Raw genomic sequence first — 17,993 nt, 5'->3', positions numbered from 1 at the left:
AGACCCTGCAGTTCTGGGCTGCCAGGAGAGGTCTGCGTGTCTAGCCTAACAGGGGGTGGGCGGTGGTAGGCAGTGTGAATCAGGTGTGGCAGAGACAGATCTTGGTCCTCAGCCCCCTTGGCTCTGAGGCACAGGGGCTGCTCCCCAGTGGACATGTCAGTCCCCACATCCCCTAAATGCACAGGTAAAGGTGAAGGCCACCTTTGCTCAAGTATAAGTGACCCCCAAATATGACGTTTTCCCAGTAAGATCTTCCGGATCGTTTGTGACCATCTAGACATTTAGGGATCGAGTGAAACTACTCAAATGTTCTGTGTATTTTATTTACTAATTGGTTGCACATAAATCATAAGCATCTCTTGAGACTGGATTGTCTTGTGCTGCTTTTCTCCCCAGTTAGGTCTGACCCAGTCTGAGTTTAGAGCTGCTTTGCACAGCCCAAGAACAGCCCCATGATGGGGATGGGGGGGCGGCATGGTGGGGACAACTGGGACCAAAGTTCTCTCGAGGGTCCTTGGGGTAGGCAAGGCAGAAGGGGCTGCACAGAATGTATGCCCAGGCTTTTCCAGGAGGTAAACGGATCATTCCCCCTTCAGATAGACCAGCCCTGACTGGTTTCCCTGTGGTTTCCAGTCACAGCCAGTCCTGACTCACCCAAGTCCCCATGCAAAGGTTTCTAGATTAGACCAGAGAGAGAGTGAGAAACAGAGGCAGAGACAGAGAGAGAAAGAGATAAACAGAATATACAGATCGAGAGAGCCAGACCAAGAAAGAGAAAATACTAGCGAGAGAGACACAGAGTGGGAGAAAGAGTGACAGAGGGACACACACACTCACACACACACCCAGGATGTCAGCAAGATACTGAGGCACTCAGAGACACAGACACAGAGACACACAGAGAAGCATACCGAGCCTCAGAAGCAGATGCAGGGATGGAGAGAAGAAGAAACAGCATGAAAGAGGGAAAGACTTAAAATCTGCGGGAGACAAGCAGAAAACTCCTCGGGGGCTATGCAAAGCGCCAATCCTGGGGGCCCCTCCAGCCCTTCATCAAGCCCCCACCTGCCTGGAAGATCACACGTGGATGGCTCTTCAAGAGTCTAATAACCTTCTCACCCAAGCCCAGATCCTAGCCTGGAATGTTTTCTCAGAAAGGGCTTCGCGAACAATCGTGGCTGGGAACACACCCCTCCCCCACTGCAATGGAGAATGAGGCCCCCCCAGTCTCCAGCCTCTGTCTCCGCTGTGACATGGCCGAGGCCACGTGGAGGGACAGCTACCAGCTGTTCACAGCGGCCACAGGCTGGGTCTCCAGGGGCACAACTCAGAAACCACCCCCACTCCGAGGAGGCAGGAGAAACTCTGAGACCCCGGAGCTGGGTCCTGCCACCTCTCAGCACCCCAGCTGTCCCTGTGGTACGGCCCAGTAAAGGCAGAGAAGACAGAGAGATGACTTGGGATCACGGTCTCAACCGTGGCCTGACTTGTCCTGTGTGTCTGTCTGTCCACAGCTGCTCCCCCGAGGAAGCCTGGGGAAAGGGACGCTCCTCAACGTGACGGGTATAAATAAACCCGGAGCCACATGGGTTCAGACCAGGGAGCTATTTCAGGGTTAGAACACATGCTGGCCCCTGATGAAAGAGACATTCCACCAGCAGCACAGAGCACTTCCCTCAAGCCTGGGATTAAGTGTTTCTCCAAGTCACGGATGCAGGCCAACGCGGCCACACTGGCTGCTGGCGGGGCAGCCGGGCGCCCCGCTGCCACCACACGGTCCAGCAGGCCTGTGGTCCCGTGCCTACTCCCAACCCCTCCCCAAAGGGCACTCTTCCTGTCTGCTGACCAACCGTGCAGACACATGCACCAACTGCCCCCCAAAACAGATTATAGTTGTTGGGCCCTTACTAAGAATGAACATTCAAAAACCTTTAAAAAAAAAAAAAAAGCCTCACAACAGTGTGAACGTACTTAAGGCCACAGCGCGGTACACTTAAAAATGGTTGAAATGGCAAATGTAATGCTATGTATGTTTTAGTTTTTTCTATTATAAATCTTTTTTAAAATGAGGGGTTCAAGCAATGCCATCAGGATCTCTCGGGTCTGCGTTCCTCGTGTTGGCTTCACTGGACAGCGGTCTCTTCCCACCCAGTGACAAAATGGCCAGGCGGCCCCCTCCAGCTCAGCAAGTCCGCCCACACACCAATGGATCCCCCACCCCCAAACCAGCCAAATCCTGGGCCTCACTGCTGCCCAACTGGGGTCGCGTGCCCAGTCAGGAGCCCATCAAGCTGCAGGGGTTTGGCGGGGGGGCGGTGGTGTTAGACACGCTCCCCGATCGGATTCGGCTCCGAGCACAGGGACATCCACCTCTACCAGCAGAAGGCTGCACATAGCAACCCCCCACTCCCCTCCCCCACCCCCAAATGTTCCGTCTGAGGGCTTCTGTCCTGCAGGAATGCACAGGGCAAGCTGACAAGCTGGGGAATTCCGCCCCCTAAGCAGCCCGGGCCCTTGCTGGAGAGCAGAGCGGTCAGCACCCCAGCCTGGTGGCGCGCCAGCACTGCGCGGGGCCCTGCCCCTTCCCGTCCGCCGTGTCCATCTCCACGCCGCTTCCCGGGATCACCCTAAATAAACCGCTTGCGCTTGAATCCTTGTCTTAGAGTCAGCTTCTGGGTAACCCAAACCATGCAGGGCCCCAGAGGAGCCAGGACCCGGCTCAGAGGGGAGAATGGTTCTGACAGGCCGCCCCGAACTTCCTCCCCCTGTCCCCAGGGGCGCCACAGGGCCCCTCTGCCCAGGGGAATGGGCTCCACCCCAGGGTCTGGCGACTCCCACCCCACCACCCAGGCCTCTCCCTCTCTATCTCTGGGCAAAATCCCGCCAAAAGAATTCCGGCTTTCAAAGACAGGATGGTGCCTTCCAGCAAGACATTTAGCTGCTAAATGTCAGAGGCACCGAGGCGGCAACAATGGATTTAAGCAGAAAATAATAATAAAAAAGAGATTAGAGCCGAGCGCTGGTGCAAGAAGGCCTGGCGGCAGGCTCTAGGGACCTAGACTCTGCAAATCACTTCCCTGATGCTGAACTGTCACTTGAGAGTGTGCAATTCAGTCCCAAGTCACCTTAATATGAAACAAGGAGAACTAATTAAGGGATCAGTGGCTCTTGGGGAACAGAATCCCCTTTTGTTTGTAAGTGTAAGGAATTAAGGGGATTTCACGGGAGAAGGGGTTCCTGATGACTTACTCTGAGCAGGACAGAACGCTCCTGCTTTGCACGCTACCTGCGCCGAGCCTCCCACTCCCGGGGCCCGAGGACGTATCTGTCCTCCTGGTGGACAGTGCGGGGCCGGACGAGGGGAGCGGTGACCCGACAGGCTCAAGAATGTCAATACCAGCAACTAGGATCGATGGATGGCTCAGAGTGAGGACTGCGCCTCATTTGAATCTCACAACATCCCCATGATCCCCATTTTTCAGCTGGTAAATGGTACGGGCAGGGTTTGGGGGGGGGGGTTTGAATGTCCCAGGTGATCTAGCTCCTAAGACCTCTTCATTGCTATGGGATTTTGTGTGCAGGAACGGGGGATGGGATGGACCTCCCGGCAGCCGTGCCCACCTAAACCCACTCAAGGCTGCTGGGTCTGGGAAGGTCCTGCCGGCAGAGGAGAAGGGGGACAACAGGCTAGAGAAACACAGGCCCAGCCAGACACACCAGCTTTGCCCTCTTCCGTTCCAGGGCTCTCTGGGCATAGGCTGAGCCCAAGGATGTCTTCAGGACCCCTTGCCTCAGGACCACCCCCATCAGGTCCTGTACCAGAGAGACTCCATCCCTCCCCAGCAACACCCCACGGCCGGCTGCAGTCCTGCATTAGCAGGCGCCCTGCATCCCCACGAAAAGTAGGCCACTGTGTCCTTCAGACCATAATGAGGGGCACTGCGGAGAGCTCCGTCAGTCACGTAACAGGACAGAATGAAGCTTGACCGGCTGGAAAATTGAGGATAAGTACAGCCGCAGAACCAGTCACCATCCAGAAGGCTTTTCCCTCTGCAGCCAGGGTGCTGGCTTGAAAGGGCAGGACACGGCTGTTCTCATGCAAGAGCACAGTATGAAGGGGTCCCTTGTGCCCCCTAATGCTAACCCCCCCAAGGGCTTTGGCAACAACATTCTGAAACCTCCTCTCCCTTCAGCCCCCTAGGCCTGCATTATTTGGGGTCAGGCTGTGAGGCAGGACCCCTCCTTTCCCCTGGTCCCAAATCAATGGGTTATGCAAAATAAGTTGTTATTCAACAAATACTGGGTTCTCTCTGCTCTGCGTCCAAGATTTCACAGAGTCAGGGGTTGTCCTTGGGCTTGTAGGGACAGATGGCAAGGGTGCCATAGCCTAAGCTGTATCACAGAACCCACACCCCAAGGCAACTCAACTCCATAACTCTAGCTCCCATGCTGGGCAGAGCCCTGTACTAGGTGCCTTTCCTTCACGAACTTGCTTAACCTTCCCACCAGTGCAGTGGGGGTTGGTCTAGCTGGGACTGAGCTCAGCTACGAGTCACGGGCCCATCTCAAATAATCATAGCTCGAACGTGAGTGCTTCTCACTTTATCTTGCACACAAATCACCTGGGGACCTTGTTAAAATGCAGTCTTTGATTCAGCAAGTCTGGGGTGGGGAGCGAAATTCTGCATTTCTAACAAACTCCCAGGTGATACCAATGCTGCTGATCAAGCATCGGACGCTCCAATGAGATAGGGATTAACTTCTCTGCCAGGTAAATGATGTTCAAAGAGAAGCAGCCCTAGGCTCATACATGTCTTGATGGTATTCTTTTGTTCTGCCATCCTCAATATCTAGGGTCTTCCTCCTAGCACAAGATGACTGCCCAAGAACCAGCCATCACATCCATAGTTCAGCCAGCAGGGAAAAGGAATAGCTGAGAAGGGTATACTGGCTCCCTTGGGGCACTCCCAGAAGTTACATATGACATTTCTGCTTGTATCCCATTGTCCAGAACTTAAGTCACATGCCTCAAAGAAGCCTGGAAAATGTACTCATTATCCCAGGAAGGCATGTGTGCCTCTAAAACTTGGTGATGGTGGTGGTGGTGGAAGGTCTATTGGAAAGGAAGAAATGAAGAATGAATATAGGAAACAGCTATTCTCTCCCCCATTTTACCGATGAGAAAATTGAAGGACAAAGAGCTTAAGCAATTTGAGGATTAATGAGTTACTATATAATATACATATTGATCATTAGCTGATGTTTTTATCCATGAGTCTGTCATGTTAAAAAATAAAATAAGCAATAAGGTCATGTGCATGGAGAAGCCAGAGAGATAGACTCAACCACCTGTCAGAAGAAACATCTGGAGGAGGAACCGGAAGGTCACAGGTTACTATGATCATTGAAATGGGTTGACTGAAATGGAGTGGGGGCAGGTGAAGGAGGGGAAGAGTGACCCCCCTGCGCCCTCTGCACTTCCAGGTCCAAGCCACTGAGTTGCAGACCAAAGGAAACAGGAATGAGTGAAATGGGCTTTTTTTCCTGAGTACCCAGGATGGCCAGTACTGGGCCAGGTGCTGGGGGTCGAAGTGAATGAGCTGCTCGGGCCTACGGGACATGTTATTTACAGAGCTGCTGGCTCAGTCAGGTGGGGCAGGGTTACGCTGCAGCAACAAAACTGTGTGAGGCGTTAAACAGCGGGGCTCTGTCCCTTATGCTCCCCACTTGGAAACCAGGCTGGCGGAGCCTCCCCCATTGCCCGTTGCCTGGAAGGAGAGAAGAGCAAATCACGGACTGGTTCTTAAAACTTGCATCCAGAGAGGACACACATCACTTCCATGTACATCGGCCAGTCGGCCAAAGGGAATCACGTGGCATGCCCAACCTCAGGGAGGTGGGGTGCTGGAGACCTACCACGCGCCTGGAAGAAGAGCTGGAAAGTTGGATGAATGGCACAACTGCCTACCACAGATGCACAGGGGTGCCTTGTCTGTCTGGAAGCATCAGGGAAGACTTCTTGCAGGAGGAGGTGCCAAAACCAGAATAGATGCCATATACAATGGGAAACGCATATTATCATTGCCGTTATTATTGTTTAAAATAGAAGAACAACAACGAAAAAACAATACTTACACTTTCTTCTCAAGCTCACTGGGAAGGGAAGTAACATTTATAATCAACCTTTCACATGCTGGACACTTTTCTAACTTGCTTGTCCCTGTCACGGAACCCCTGTGAGGGAGGAACCGTGATTGCAGATGAAGGCACTGAAGCTCAGAGAGGTAAAGCAACTTGCCCATGGTCACACAGGATGGAAGGACAGAGATGGGGTTTGAATTTGTCCTCTCTGACTCCAGGCGTACGTGTTGCTTCACGATCCCCCCACCTTTGGCCCCTTGGGAACATGGCAGCAGCGCTCACAGCTACATTCCCCCCAAATGCTGCTGCTGGGAGGTTCTCACTGGTTTCTCTGGAGTGTGAGAGGTGCCAGAGATGGGGGGCGTCTGATCAGAGAATTTCTAAAGGCCCCCTCCCTGGAGGCAGAACGCACTCCGCTCTCTTCCCAGGCCTTAGCCCTCCCACATCTCCCGCATCCAGCTGGGTCCGGCCAGAACCACGCACTGTGGGCTTCCTCCTCAGGAATCGACTCATAAGGAATTCACTGAGTCATAAAAAATCAATTTTATGTTCATGTTAAGAATATTTAGGGGGCGCCTGGGTGGCTCAGTCAGTTAAGTGCCTGCCTTTGGCTCAGGTCATGATCCCAAGGTCCTGGAACGGAGTCCCGATTGGGCTCCTTGCTCAGAGGGGAGCCTGCTTCTCCCTCTCCCTCTGCCACTCCCCCTGCCTGTGCTTGCTCTCTCTGTCAAATAAATAAATAATTTTTTAAAAATAATATTTAGAGGAAAAAGAAAGACAAACTAAAAATCAAATTATCATCAAATTTGTACTCTGGTTTTCCAGACAGTTCCATTTTTAAGCTAACTGTGGCTGAGGGCATACCAGGGCCAGGGACTGTGCTAAGCCCTTGAAGTGTTAACGCCCTGTCTCCACATCACATCGAGAAGGTCCAGTTAACTGCCTGGTTTTCCACATGAGGAGGCAGAGCCAAGGTTCGAGTCCAGTTAACTGCTTCCACATGAGGAGGCAGAGCCAAGGTTCGAGTCCAGGTAGTCAGACTCTTGGCCACTCTTCTCCATCGTCTCCTACAGGGAGGCCTGGAAACCCACAGCCTGACAGCCCAGGAGAGGCCTGCAGCTGAGGACTGCAGAAGCCCGTGGGGGGTTCACGTTCCTCCCCGGGGAAAGGCCCATGGGGGTTAGTGATGCCAGAGCAGGGGTTTAAAGGATGAGAGCGGATTGTGAGGGGCCCAGGGAGAGGAAGATGCACAGGTGGAAGGCAGGGTAAGGGCAACAACCCGGAAGCCGGAAACAGACCTGCAATACCGTGGAATTCTTCATCACGTGAGGAGAGATGGCAGAAGTGGTATTTGAGCGATGACTTGTTGTCGGAATGGGAGAAGCCAAGGACTCCGAGGGTCCCGGCCTGGAGGTGGGACATTATTTATTTGTTTGGTAGTTTATTTTAACCACTCATCTCTTCACTCGCGCCATGCCTCGCCTGGCAAGGGAGCTGAGGCAGCTCCCCAGGTCCCTCCATCAGAAAATCGAGTAAATACCAGAAGGAAATTCCTCCCAAACTCTCCTACCTGTTGGGTCATGGACTCACACAGAAGCGACGTACCCACAGGGGTGTGTCCATATCCCTCACAGAGTGGTCCATGGTGGGTAAGAATCGGGGTGAGAAAAATGACAGGGGCATAGACAGAGCGCAACACATTGGTACACTAAAATGCTTACATTCGGTTTAAAACATGCAATGATGTGGGCAATTGAACTGGAAAAATTCCAAGTGTTTTTACATGGTATGACTGCAATAATATACCTAGAAAAAACTATAGAAGGAACCATATGAAAACACTCTCAGCTATTTGGTCTGCGGGGTTCTGGGTTTTGCCTTTGTCCTTTGTTTTCAAAGGCTTCTGTAATTTAGAATATGTTACTTTTAAAAATTAAAAAGTATTTTCTAAAATAGTTGGTACAGCCACTCTGGAAAACAGTGTGGAGGCCCCTTAAAAAGTTAAAAATTGAGGGGCGCCTGGGTGGCGCAGTNGAGAAGGGCCATATGCACCCCAATGTTCATAGCTGCATTGTCCACAATAGCCAAATCATGGAAGGAGCCGAGATGCCCTTCAACAGATGACTGGATTAAGAAGCTGTGGTCCATATATACAATGGAATATTACTCAGCTATCAGAAAGAACGAATTCTCAACATTTGCTGCAACATGGACGGCACTGGAGGAGATAATGCTAAGTGAAATAAGTCAAGCAGAGAAAGACAATTATCATATGATTTCTCTCATCTATGGAACATAAGAACTAGGAAGATCGGTAGGGGAAGAAAGGGATAAAGAAAGGGGAGGTAATCAGAAGGGGGAAAGAACCCTGAGAGACTATGGACTCTGAGAAACAAACTGAGGGCTTCAAGAGGGGAGGGAGGTGGGGGAATGGGATAGGCTGGTGATGGGTAGTAAGGAGGGCACGTATTGCATGGTGCACTGGGTGTTGTGCGCAACTAATGAATCATTGAACTTTACATCAAAAGCCAGGGATGTACTATATGGTGAATAACATAATATAATAAAAATATTATTATGAAAAAAAATAAAAATAAGAAAGTAAAATAGTTGTAATCTATTATGTATGTTCTTATAATACGTTTCTGGAGTCACAAAAACATAGCTGAGAGAAATGAAGAAACAAGGTAGTAAATAGAACAAAGTTGGGTGTAAGTGTACTCCACAGAAATGCCTGCCATGCAGGTCCTAGAGAGATGCCATCTGTGAGCTTCCTGACAGCCAAAGCAAAGAGGGAAAGAGTTCACAGAGTCTTTCAGGTCAACGTTAACAACCATTAACCATCACTAACACCACAACAAAAGCGTACCTTTTCCTGGGAGTGGATATTTACTAGCAATCTCTTCCCAGAGAGAGAATGCTGGGGTGACAATGGACCCCAGGCAGGACACACAGCCACCCTTGATAACGTTGACCTGTGCTGCCCAGGTGCGGTGACACAACCGAGATAGGAGATAAAGCTGTGTCCAGGGGGAGCCGTGGGGAGCACAGCTACCCCACAGTCTGACTGCAGGCGGGGTTCTGGCCCCCTCATCACGGTGTGAGAGCTGTGGGCTCCCAGCTCAAACACAGGAACTAGACTAGCCCACCCTTTCTATAGGTGGCCTGCCCCTGCCCCTCCCACAGACTGTGCCAGGCAGGGCCGCCTTCCGCGGTCAGCACGGCAGGCACAGGGCCAGGGCTCACGATACGTTTAGGGGCCCACAAAAATGTTTTAATCTCTTTTGAAATCAGAAGGAAAAAACTGAACTTCAAGGTCAAGGAACATGTTTCAATATATAAATTAGTAAAGCTATCTTTATAGCAACACAATTGTCAGTGATTTCTTTCACACATTTTTGTGGAGAAAGTGTTGACAAAGGTCCCAACAAGACCTGGGGCTGGGCTGCATACTAAACCTTTCCATCCATGATCTGATCTAACACACCACGGACTGCTTCCTTGCTCCCAGGCCTTCCCTGACCCCTAAGAGTATTCAAGACTCTTCCACAGAGGTGTGGTGACCAGCACTCCTCTTGGCCAGAATTACTCCCTCACACTGGACAGTTTAAAGGGAGTAGAGAAGCAAGCAGGGCGGGTGGGAGAGGAATCATGGAGAGGACAGCCAGGGCAGGGGAACAGCCTGGGTGGCTAAGGTGGCCCACGCCGAGGCTTCCTTGGGGACAAAGTCTGTACAGCAATGGAGAGGCCCTGTGGAAGGAACAATCCAAGCCACAGAGTGGGAGAGAATATGTGCAAGACACCCAGCCCAGAAAGGGCTGGTAATTCAGAATGCACAGAGAAGCCTAGAACCCAGTAAGAAAAAGGCAGAGAGCCCACAGGAAAACGTGCAAAGGTCTCGATCACAGTCACAAAAGGGATCTCAAATACCCAATAAACTTAGGAAAGTGGCTCAAACTCCACTAGTAATCAGAAAAATACAAACAAAGACCAAAGGAGAAGAGCCTGTCCCCACCACTATGTGATTTAGGGGGAAAGCAAGAATCGAAGGCCCATGTGCATTTATCTAAATATTTTAAAGTTTTCCATTAAACTGGGAAAACTCTTAAAAAATACGTATTGCATGGTGCACTGGGTGTTATACGCAAGTAATGAATCATGGAATTTTACATCAAAAACTGGGGATGTACTGTATGGTGACTAACATAATATAATAAAAAATATTATTATAAAAAATATGTTTTATCCTTTCAGTTATAATCGTCATATCTTCATACAACAAATATACTTTCACATATACCTTGGGGGCCTGGGTGGCTCAGTCCGTTGAGCTACTGACTTGATTTCGGCTCAGGTCATGATCTTGGGGTCATGAGATCGAGCCCCGCATAGGGCTCCACGTGGAGCACGAAACCTGCTCAAGATTCTCTCTCTCCCTCTCCCTCTGCCTCTCCTTGGCTCCCTCATGCATGCACACGTGCTCTCTCTCTCTCCCTCAAAAGCAAACAAAAAAACCCAAAATCAAAAACAAAAAACAAATACACATTCTTACAGACAACATTGCAAATATGAATAAAACTATAGTTTTTATACAATTCAGTAAAGAAATATTTAAAATGACTTAATTGATATTTTACCTCTATCTTCTGTTACTGGGCCAGTGGTGTTTGGATGGGGAGTAAAATAAAGACATAATAATTCATAAATGTTTATATATGTTATTTCCACAGAAGTTATTCTTCTTGCCTTCATTTCAGCAAAATTGCCAATTTCAGCAAAGCCGTAACGTTTCCATATAATTTTTATTCAATTAACAGTAATAATCTAAAGGATTAAAAATATATTCAATGTATATATAATTTTATTAATTTTTATCAAAAATTTAAATTGAAGTGTAAAAATAAAAATTATTTTAAATGTTTTCAAAATTTTAAAAATTTTAATTTTAAGTTAATTGAATCTTAGTACTTTTTTATAAATCAAATCTCCATCGTTACAGCATTCGATACCCACCTACTGCTCACGTAAAGGACTAGTGTCCCACATCATGGTGGTTGTGGCTGGACCAGTCATTCTCAACCGGGGGCAGTTCTGGATCCATTTGGATACAAATGTCTGGATACAGTTTTGATTGTCACAATGGGGATGCTGGCACTCCTGGCGTCTGGCAGGAGGAAGCCGGGGATGCTGCTAACATCCTACTTCTATATACAGACACCCACAGAAAGAATTATCTGGCCCCAAATGTCGATAGAGCCGAGACCGAAAAGCCCTGGTCTAGACTTACATAACTCCAAACGCGAGAGGGTTACGGGTGGTTCATGGAGCAAATGCTGCTCTGCGGCGATGCGGGGGGTGTGATGCTGCAGGAGTTCCCTAGCACCCCTAGAACCACAGACCACAACAGGAGGAAAAGCAAGAGATGAAGGAATGGAGCCCCATTATGCGGGGATCTCCTGCGTCCCTGCTATGGGACAGGGCAGATGTGACAAGTTAATGAATTGTGTTTCTTCTCGCTAAGGGCTTCCTCCATTTCAACCCACCCGCCTCCCAAGGTCCCTGACGTTGGCTGTGGAACAACCCACACACCTTCACCAGATTTGGACGTGGTTACATTTGGTTGAGGACGGAGGGCAAGAAATCCACAGAAATGGTTCTCCGAGGCCTTGGCAGGGTTAGGAAGAAACGTGGGCTCTCTGAAGCCCAGGCCACAGAGCAGGGCCCCTCTGGCCCAGGCTGCAAGTTAGTGCTGCGATGCGACCACCACACGCCCACCAGAGTGGTTCAAATGAACAACACTGATAATGCCAAGTGCCGACAGGGCCGGGAGCAACCGCCGTTCACTTACACTGCTGACCGGAGAGGATGTTTGCTGCGAAGGTTCTCTTGTCTCTTTTTTTCTAAGTCGGCTCCACACCCAGCAGCATGGAGCCCAGCCTGGGGCTTGAACTCATGACCCCGAGATCGAGACCTGAGCTGAGAACAAGGTCCGATGCTTTACCCACTGAGCCACCCAGGCGCCCCCGTCCTGAACCTTGAACACAGAAATGTTACTGAAGACTGAAGGACGTCATATTGACTGCTTATTTGTTTGGAGACCAGCAGCATCTGTTGAAGCTAAACACATGCACACACTCTCACACACACATACACATACACACACACACACACACACACACACACACACACACACACAGCAATTCCAGTTCCGGGTTAATGCCCACCGGTGTGGATGAGCCTGGCAAACGTGACAGATACCTTTTTCTGTTAAGAAAGGCAGTCTGTGCACTTCGTAGAAAGTTCACAAAATTAAATGAAAAGGAAAAAAAGCTGTCACTATTTCCAACTCCCAGAGATAACTATTGTTAACATTTTGACTGATATTTTTAAAACTCCTTATGTATATGTATATATCATAGAAAAAATGTAGTATGGTCTCTTGTTTAAAAAGCATTAGAAGCTTATATGGCAATTAACCTCAATTAGAAGCATTTTTGCATAGCATTCAATAATTTGCTATGACATGATTTTAACAGCTGTATAAAGTCCAGTGCATGAAATAAGTATTTAATCAACCTCTCATTAACAGCCACTGACGTCATTTCCAGGTTTCTGCTTTATATACATCTGTCTGTAGCTCTCTGATTATTTCCTGGCATGCTTTTTACAAGCGAGATGGCTGGGTCAAAGAATTATGGACATTTTTAAAGTTCTTGATACATACTGCAGAATAGATTGTTTTTCCAAAATACAGTGGCAGCTCTTGTTCCTTTCAGGGGGATATTAGACTGCCCTCCTCACGGCACTTGTTCCAAGTCTGGTCTGAACATTATTGTTTTTTTATCTTTGCCAATTCCGTAGATGGAAAATAGTGTCTTGTTTAGCTTATGTCTCCCTGATTACTAGTGATGTCAAATATATTTTTTCTAATGTTTCATTATTCTATAGAAAAAATTGAAAATCACTATTCTCAAAGAGCATAGTCTAATATGTGGAAATTTAAACTTAAAACATGAAAATATTCACCATAGGGAAATACGTGTATTACTGCACATCGCTGTATAATCCTACAAAGTAGGATCTAGTAATTTCTGTCACTGTAAAGCAGCATGAAATATTAAAAACTGTAACTGATACAGTGAACACAGTGACATGTAGGTTACAACAAAACCACAACCCTGCCTCTTTAAAATGTATTCAGTGGGGAAGTTTCCACCCTGCCTGGGATGAAAACCCTTGTGTTACTTTTCTGCTCATTCTTAGATTATTAGTCTTACAGTCACTTACAAACACAGGCTCAATTTACTAATTAAATTTCCCAGAATCAGAATAATCAAAATTTCCAACTTGATTTAGAGTTAAATCTTCCCCTCCCCCCGCTAGCCTGGCTCCAGGGGAACCGGGGGTCATGAGTTCAAGACCCAAGAAAATCGTGGTTTTGATCTGCATTTCCCTGGTGCTGAGTGATGTTGAGCTTCTTTTCACGTGTCTGTTGGCCATCTGGATGTCTGCTTTGGAAAAATGTCTGTTCAGGTCCTTTGCCCATTTTTTAACATAGTTTTATTGTTGTTGCTTTGCTGTTGAGTTGTTGGAGTTCCTTATATATTTTGGATATTAATCTCGTATCAGATATGGGGCTTACAAATATTCTTCCCGTTCCATAGGTTGTCTCTTCACCCTGTTGACTGTTTCCTTTGCTATGCAGAAGCTTTCAGCTTGTTGCACTCCCACACGTCTATTTTTAGTTTTGTTGCCTGTGCTTTTGGGGTCATATCTAAGAAATCACTGCTCAGACCACTGTCAAGAAGAATTTTCCCTGTGTTTTCTTCTAGGAGTTTATAGTTTCAGGTCTGACGTTTAAGTCTTTAATCCATTTTATGTTGATTTTTGTACATGGGATGAGATGGGGATCCAATTTCTTCTGCAGGTGGCTACCCAGTTTTCCCAACACCGTTTACTGAAGAGACTGTCCTTCCCCCATGTTGTGTTCATGGTACCCTTGTCAAAGATTGTTGATGGTACATTTGTGGATTGATTTCCAGCCTCTCCATTCTGTTCCATTGACCTACATGTCTGTTTTTAATGTCATGCCATACTATTTTGATTATTGTAGCTTTGTCATATATTTTTAAATAGGAAGTATGATGCCTCCAGCTTTGTTCTTCTTTCTCAAGATTGCTTTAGCTATTCAGGATCTTTTGTAGTTCCTTATGAATTTTAGTATTTTTTTTTCTATTTCTATAAAAATGCCTTTGAACTTTGATAGGGATTGCACTGAATCTGTAGACTGAACCTTTGGGATTTCACGGTTATTACACATTATGGTGCCTTAGTCAAAACTCCCAACTTAACATGCTGTTACATTGCTAGAAATGTGTCTGTTAGTTTCACTTTACCTTTTGCTTATTGCAGGTAACATTTAATTTATAAATGCCTGTGCCCGGTGATTTCTGCCTCATTACTGTCATTGTAGTTTGTGATTCAGGTGTCTAGAGTGGCCTTTGGACACCAGGTGAAGCTACTCACTCACTCTGATGCCAAGAATCACCCTAAGAAACAAGTTGTATCCTTTTTCATGCCCAATAACTCAGGTATGGGTGAAACACTTTACGATGTATGCAGGGCAGTTATTAATATCCTCATTTAATAGATGAGAAAACTGGGCCATAAAGAGATGAAGCAAGTGGGCCAAGGTCAAATTACAGGGCCAGAGCCCAAGGCTCCTGCCTTCTGCCCAGATCCTTGTTTCTTGCTACTCCTCTCCTTTACACCCCTGTGCCCATTCCAACTGTCTGGGTCAAGGACCTTGTGACCTTGTGATCTCTTAATCAAGAGAACATAATCAAAGATACAGACAGGTGCTTGGCTTGGCGCTTTCTTTAAGAGGTCCAGGCAAACCCTTGATTTAAAATCTCTCAAAGGCAAGGACCGGGCATTCTCTTCAATAAACAGTAAACAAGCAGACTATAAAAGGAAAATTACAGCCGCACGGGGTGACAGAGCCTATTTATTTGAACTTCAGTTATTGTTACAAGAATTTATGGTATATTTATCATCATGAAAAGCATTTATCTTCAGGCAACTAAAGCAATAAGAAAGGCGTAGCATTTAATTTTTCCCGCAACGTTTCCTTTAATCCAATCTGACACTGCAGAAAAGAATCAGTTAGGATTTACTGGCTCAGGATAATCCCTAATTCTCAGATGGCAGCTGCCAGAGAAGCTAATTAATTCAGATTGACTGCTGGGCTTCATTTTTATTTAGATTAAAAAAAATGAATGAGGGTAGCAGATCAATAGCATATGTACAGCCTGGACTCAAATTCTAAGATGTTGTCTGCCAGCTGGGTTCTGTGGCCTTCTGAAGCTACGTCCACAGAAGGAAGTTTCTGGGAGGATGGTGCCATTCAAGGTTTAGCAGGAGCCAAAGCCCACTGGGCTGGGTTCGAGAGCAGGGCAACCGGGGAAAGTCTTAGCACTGAATTCAGATGGGTCTGATCTCATTCTGTCGCTTGCTAACTGTGTGACTGTGGGCAAGTAGAGTCACCATTCTGAGCTTCTGTTTCCTCATCTACAAAATGGACATTATACTCCCTACTGCACAGGCTGTTAACGGGAATTAAATTGCAGAGTACGTGGTCATTGGGTGGTAAAAGCTTTATAAACGACATGCCCTATTAATGCCAGGTCTTCACTGCGTCGTGTTGCCTTTTAGAAAAGGTTCATCCCTTCGTTCATTGTTCAACTAATATTTACTGAGCCCCTGTGATGGGCTGTGGTGCTGGGTGCTGGGGATACACCCGTGAACAAGATGGACCAAATCCATTCTCACTGAGGGAGAGAGTCGGTATACAAGTAAACAACAACAACAAATCTTGAAAAGAATCAATAAGGTTGATAAGCTAGAGTGAGGAGTGAGAGCTGGTGGCCAAGGAAGGCCCTGGGAACATTAGGATTGAGACCGGAATGATGAGAAAGGACCAGTCTTGGGAAGTGCAGGGAGGAGTGGGTACCCAGCCCCTGTGGGGGGTGAGCATGGGGTGTGGCTGGAGATCGGGAGGGAGACAGGACCTGTAGAACCTGGACATGAGGCTGGGGCTGGGCAGGGGCCACATCATGTGGGACCTTCTCATTAGAGGTTGGCAAATTTTTTCTGTGAGGGGGCCAGGTAATACATGTTGAAGGCTTTGTAGGTCATGTGGGCTCTGTCACAACTAGTCAATTCTCCTGTAGCTGAAAACAGCCATAGGCAATATGTAAAGATTGGGCGTGGCTGTGTTCCAATAAAACTTTGTTGATAAAAACAGATGCCACTACTAGGTGTTTATCCGAAGGATAAAAAAACAGTGATTCAAAGGGGCACCTACACCCCAATGTTTTTTGTTGTAATGTCCCCAATAGCCAAAATATGATATGGAAAGAACCCAGATGTCCATCGATGAATGAATGGATAAAGAAGATGTGGTTTATATACACAATGGAATATTACTCAGCTATCAAAAGGATGAAATCCTGCCATTTGCAACAACATGGATGGAACTAGAGGGTGTTATGCTAAGCAAAATAAGTCAGTCAGAGAAAGACAATTATATGATCTCACTCATATGTGGAATTTAAGAAACAAAACAGATGAACAGAGGGGAAGGGAAGGAAACATAAAATAAGATGAAAACAGAGGGGGAGGCCATGGGAGACTCTTAACTATAGGAAACAAACTGAGGGTCACTGGAGGGGAGGGGAGTGCAGGGATAGGGCAACTGGGTGATGGGCATGAAGAAGGGCACATGATGGAATGAGCACTGGGTGTTATATGCAACTGATGAATCACTAAATTCTAACCCTGAAACTAATAATACACTATATATTAACTAAGTTGAATTTAAAATTTTAAAAAATCCACACCAAGAAAACAGATGGCAAGTGGGATTTGATCCACAGACTACAGCTGGCCAGTCCTTGGTTTAAATCATGGTAATGAGTTTGAAGTTTCCTCCAGGTACAATGCGTTGCCATTAGAAGGCATCGAGCAGGAGGGTGCCGTGGTCTGACCTGTGTTTATGACTTCTATTGGGGGGTCACACCAATAACGTGGTGAATTATAGCAGGGCCCCCAGGTGCTCTCACAGAATCCCCAGGAGCATCCAAAGCCAACCAGTGAGGAGAATTAAAAGAAGAAAGGCAGAGGAGGAAGAGGAGCGGGAGAACAAGAAGACGATGTGGGGGAGGGAGGGGAAAGGAAGAGGAAGAACACACACAAAAATGCACCTTCCTTGTATTGAGTAAGAACGGCTTTGGGGCTGGCTTCCTTCTCTCACCGTCACACCCATGAACACCTAATGTGGTGAGTTGTGGTATTTTGTTTACCACTGCTCTAAGGTATTCCACTGTGTGAACATATCACAATTTATTTACACATTTCCTGTTGCCACAGCAAGAAATATTTGGGCGGCCAGGAGCCCTCAAAGGTTTGATTCTGGTGTCAGCACCCAGAGCTGGGCCCACGGCCAGGCCCTGGGTCGCATCAGGCTGGCTCCGGGGTCCCTGGAGGCCCCCTTGAGTTCTGCAGGTCCTACCAGACACGGAGAGCAGGCATGAGTGTGAGTTCCCCACAAGGCCTGGCTCAAGCCGCATTCTTTGAACCTGAGCTAACTGATTTCAGATAACTGAACATCCACCACCCAGATCTGTGCCCGGGAAAGTGTCTGCAGGAGGCGGTAGGTAGTGATGGGGGCGGGGCTTTCAGAGTTCGGCCCATTTGTCCCCACCCCGCTGAAGGTGAACAGACCCACGCTGGAAAGATAGTACTTGTTGCTGGAGTGTTGACATACTTCCATAAGAGTAGGAAAGTGGCCA

This window comes from Ailuropoda melanoleuca, chromosome 6 (genome assembly GCF_002007445.2).
Source record: "Ailuropoda melanoleuca isolate Jingjing chromosome 6, ASM200744v2, whole genome shotgun sequence".
Taxonomy (NCBI): domain Eukaryota; kingdom Metazoa; phylum Chordata; class Mammalia; order Carnivora; family Ursidae; genus Ailuropoda; species Ailuropoda melanoleuca.
This window is presented reverse-complemented; position numbering follows the sequence as displayed.